Source organism: Cebus imitator, unplaced genomic scaffold (assembly GCF_001604975.1).
Source record: "Cebus imitator isolate Cc_AM_T3 unplaced genomic scaffold, Cebus_imitator-1.0 Scaffold116, whole genome shotgun sequence".
Classification (NCBI taxonomy): domain Eukaryota; kingdom Metazoa; phylum Chordata; class Mammalia; order Primates; family Cebidae; genus Cebus; species Cebus imitator.
The window spans coordinates 3,013,716-3,019,084 of record NW_016107431.1 but is presented as its reverse complement, the minus strand read 5'-3'; the positions used below and the strand labels follow the sequence as shown (position 1 = coordinate 3,019,084).

General features: G+C 38.7%; 1 pseudogene; it reads left to right on the top strand.

Annotated features, from left to right (window-relative positions):
• Positions 1–1,188: 1,188 nt before the first annotated feature.
• Positions 1,189–2,079, top strand: LOC108311484 (annotated as a pseudogene).
• Positions 2,080–5,369: the final 3,290 nt, after the last annotated feature.

Genomic DNA, 5,369 nt, shown 5'->3' with positions numbered 1-5,369 from the left:
TTTCCAGAAATAGGAAAGGCTTCCACTTGTTCCACCTAGCTTTTCATTAAAAGATTATTGGTTATTGGGCATTATCTATGCAGCAGGCATTATATTCGTCTCCTGGTGAGTGAACAATACATAAATCTGGCCTTAAAATGTAGTGACTTTCAAATTTCAATTGATGAGATACATCTGGGAAGCTTGCTAAGACTATATAGTTACTGAGTCCCATCCCAGAGTCACTAATTCAGAAGTTATTGAATGGAGCAGGAGTCTTCCTTTTAATAAATATTTTAGTTCATTTTGATTAGTCTATGGGCTAGAGTTTAAAAATCATTTATGCAGATGGTATGTTCTATCTTCAAAATAATATCAGGGTATATATCCTTAGAACTGTATATTAATGTATATTAAGAATATGTAATTATAATTAAAGATCCATTTGCATCTTTATTAGTTTAATGAGTCTTTCCAACTAAATCCAGTAAAACTGATAAAGTTTACGTCTGACAGATACTTCTTTGTGGGTAGGAGGCAAGGTGATTTGCTTAGGTTGAGAAGAAAGAGGTGGAAGGCTGGGAGATTAAGATTTAGAAAATGTGTGTGTTGCAGAAGTCAATGATTCAAGGAGAAAATCTGTAGTAAAATAACCTTCTTGAACTAACCATATGTGCTAAGACGCTTTGCACAAGGTTCACATAAAATCCTTTCACATCTCACAAGGAAATATGTACAGCCATTAATGAGGAACCAAAATTTTAGACAAGATAGTAATTTATCTTTGATTATTAAGGTAGAAAATATAAAAGACTGTAGAAACGAACTGCAAATTCAAATCCATCTGCCTCCAAAGCCATGTTATGTCAATCGTACCTTAAAAATTTTAAAATAAAAAGTTCCAGCTATGGAACAAAGATTTTTACATTTGTTTCTCCATTTTTCGCACGTTGATCTTTGTCCCACTCTTTTCTAATACCAGTTTTCCATGAAACATAATCAGTTTCTTAAAGACATGTTTCATATGTGCTTGCATACACTAATATCCAAGACCAGTTCTGAAGCAGTTTGGGCTACTCCAGCTCTAATTCCCCATACAGATAAACTGCTAGGTCTTCAACAGAGTTGGTACTCATTAACGGTGTGCACTTGGACAAGGTACTGAAGCATCGTTTGCCTTGTTTCCCCGCCTGTAAAATGAGGTTAAAAATGGCACTAACCTTTAGGCTGTCTCGGGGCGCTCCCCCAGCTTCTCGGAGAGCTGCGCCCGTGTGCTGCTCTGCCCCGGCGGCGGCCCAGTCGGTGTACTGCTCGGCGCGCCTGCTGGCCTGCGGGAGCCTGTGAGCCCGGGCTCCCTGCGGGGAAGGCGCTGCTTGTCGGGAATGTGGCGTCCCTCTGAGGCACCACGGTCCTGCCCTGCACCCCATGAACGAGCTGCAGCTGCGCCTCGGGCCCCGGGGCCTGGTGGTGCTCGGCCTCCGGTGCAACCAGTTTGGACATCAAGAGAACGCCAGGAACGAAGAGATTCCGAATTCCCTCAAGTACGTCCGTCCTGGTGGTGGGTTCGAGCCCAACTTCGTGCTCTTCAAGAAGCGGAGGTGAACGGTGCGGGGTCGCGCCCTCTCTTCGCCTTCCTGCGGGAGGCCCTGCCACCGCCCAACGACGATGCCACTGCGCTCATGACCGACCCCAAGCTCATCACCGGGTCTCCGGTAGGCCGCAATGATGTTGTACGGAACTTTGAGAAGTTCCCGGTGGGCCCTGACGGTGGCCCCGTGCACAGGTACAGCGGTCGCTTCCAGACCATTGACATCGAGCCTGACATCGAAGTCCTGCTGTCCCAAGGGCCCAGCTGTGCCTAGGGCGCCCTCCTACCCCCGCTGCCTGGCAGTTGCAGCGCTGCTCTCTGAGGCGTTTTCATCTATGAGGGTGTTTCCTCTAAACCTACAAGGAGGAACACCTGATCTTCCAGAAAATACCCCCTCGAGAATGCGCGCTGGTCCTGCCCATCCCAGTCTCTATGGCAGACCAAGGCGAGTTTCCCCACTAATAAAGTACCAGGTGTTAGGGAAAAAAAAAAAAAAAAAAAAAAAAAAAAAAGGCACTAAGCTCGTGAAGTAGTTCTGCCTCTATATATACAAACACACAGACACATCACCTAATTAAAGTTGTTTTGGTACATGGTAAGTCCTTTGTAAGGTACAAATTTTATCTATCATTATCATTATTAATCACCATCATCATTACCATTTGTAGTTTATTATTACATTGCTTTGACTCCTCAGCCTGTGTTCCATCTTTTTTCCAAGTTATATTGCTGTAAGTAAAAATGTACCTGTTTCCTAATTTAAAAAATAAATTTAAAATAAAACATGTATATCATGTTCATGCTCTTACAGAAAACAAGTTCTCAACACCCCTCACACTGAAATAAAATGTTTCTACACATCTAATTCAGTACGTAAAAGTATTATTGTTTTTATAATAATTTTTTTAGGGAATGTAAAGTATAATCCAAGGAATTGAGTCAGTTTCCTATCTTATTTTCTGTTTTGATACTTTACAGTAAAGCCTTTTAATTGGTCTTGGAAATTGTTATAAAGATGACATTTTACATTTAAACCAGAATGCAGTAAAAAGACTCCTCTCACAAGAAGTACAGAAAGAAAAAAAAGTTTCTTAGAGGCAGCTTCTAAGGCCACCCAATTTCTTTTAATTCAAGGTACTCAGCATGCCAGAGCACCATATTTTGAGATCTTGCTCGATTGGGCCTAACATTTTCCTGTCTGAAACTTCGTTAGAAGTTTTACACACTAAAAGTTGAGTTGAAGGTTATGGAGAGAGAAAAATCAAGTTGGTAGCTAAGTGGCAAAGGTTCTCATTAAACCAGTCTCTCATTCCTGGGTAAAGGTCAGCCCAGTTAAGCAGCTGTGTCTCATTTTAGGCGATCCCATCAGAATTCAGTGTCTATACGGTACAGGCAAAGAAGTCTTTAATAAGAGACATTTCAGCCAGGTATGATGGCTCACGCCTGTAATCCCAACACTTTGGGAGGCTGAGGCAGTCAAATCAGGAGGTCAGAAGATTGAAACCATTCTGGCCATCATGGTGAAACCCCATCTCTACCAAAAATACAAAAAATAGCTGGGCCTGCTGGTGCTTGCCTCTGGTCCCAGCTACTCAGGAGGCTGAGGCAGGAGAATAGCTTGCACCAGGGAGTTGGAGGTTGCAGTTAGCAGAGATCGCACCACTGCCCTCCAGCCTGGTGACAGAGCAAGACCCCATCAAAGAAAAAAAAGGAGAGAGAGAAATTTACATTTCAATGGAAATATAAGAAAACAAAGGTTAATATTTGGAGCAGCCTGAACGATAGATTCTCTAGAGTTTAGAGTGCAGTTAGTTGAGTAGATTCCAAGATTAGGTTTGAAGTACCTTCAACTGGAACAGAAGGATGTAAAGGCAATCTAACAGATTTTCCTGAATTGCAGTTTAAATATAAGATAATATCTCTGACACCTGTTTATCAAGGCAGCCGTTTATAGCTTGTAGAGCTCTAGGAAAGCAGTTTTTACTTTTAGTGATTCCAACTCAGAGGATGGGAGAAAGAATTAAAATGTTAGTTTGGTGACTCACAGTCAGATATGGGGAGAAACTAAAAATTCAGGATTCATTCCAGATTGTAGGTAAATAATTAAAATGTGAAAACAATGGGCAGGGCTAGATTCTAATAACAGGTACACTATAGCGTTCTTCTGAAACATAGTTTTTATCTCTCCTGTCCCCCCATTTTTATCAAAGATAATTATATTAAATCCAATTTAATTGCAAACTGAGTTTAGTCTCATTAACTTGGCCTGGGTTTTTTTTTTTGCATAAATTGCAGCAAGAATAGTGATTGTTTATATAGTCTTGTTACCAGTGGAAGATTTCAAGGTTACTGGTGGCAAATCTGTATGGGTCTGCAGCAACCTCAATTCTTGCCTTCTCAGAAGAAAGAATCTGACTGAGGTGCGTAAGGCAGTAAGAGACCAAGGCAAGTTTCAGAGCAGGGGTGCAAGTTTATTTAAAAGGCTTTAGGCCAGGTGCGGTGGCTCACTCCTGCAATCATACAATTTGGGGAACCGAGATCTCGCCACTGTGCTCCAGCTTGGGCAACCTGAGCAAAACTCTGTCTCAAAAAAAAAGAGAAGACAAAATCCTAGTTGTAGATCAGCGTACTTTTTATACAAAGGCTCACTTTAAGCCCTTCTAATAAATTCATTTAGTTTTAATCAGTTTAACTCCATAAGGTTCATGTTTGCACTGTTTCCTCTTTCTTTTTATATCCATTTATTTCTATTTATAACATTCCTTTCTCCATTTATGTATTCTGATACAATCTTTGAATATACTTTAGACAAAGTTATTTTGTCTTAAAACACACGCACACTCACATATCTTCCATGCCTTTTTTATCTTTCCTCACCAAAAACACCTCGTGCTTTTCTTGTATAATTGGCATACAGAATTGTTTGCCTTATTTTTAGCAATATTAATTATGTATATTCACTAGAATTTTAACTCTTAGTAGACTTAATTTGTAGTGAAATCCTAGAAAGTAAGCAATTTTTAATTATCATATACTAAAATGAATATACATTTTATAATTTTAAAAAATATCTTCACAATTTTCAAAATGTGGAACAGAAAATACTAACAGACTCAGATATATTTTGTTTGTTTGCAGTATGAAACTGAAAGTAGAAAAACATAAACCTCATGTTCTGTAATTGATGCTTCGGTATTTTATTTTGAAATTGTCTAGAAATTTTATGAATATCTATTAGTTAACTTAGCAAATCTCTAAAGCCATAGTTGTCAAAGAAATTTGAGAAACTTTTAAATTAAACATAAATAATTTTATTTTAAAATTATGTGTAAGTATTTATCCCACTTCATATATTTAATTCATTTGTTCTTAGGTCAAATTCATGCTTTTATAAGATTGATCTTAAATGTCTTCTAGAGATAAAGGCTCTGTATCTACATTAGATTTAGTGTTGACAGACATACCTGTTTTAATGAAATCAATATTATTCTAATTTGCCAAGAATTACTGAAGTCACAAGACCTTGAAAAGTATTTGTACTTATTTAATTTACGAATGTTCATTTGTTTTTAAGTGAATTTGGTACCATGTAGACAATATACAAACACGTGAAAGAAACAAACATACATGTAGACACAACATGCCAAACACACGTGTACACATGCACATATAAAAATACAAACAGAAACAGAGATCTTGCAGCTTTTCAAAAATATTAACCATGAGGTAGATACGAAAACTAAGTAAACAGTTGGAGCTAAACTGTGCCACTGTAAATGGAACAAGTTAAAGTTTATCTCTC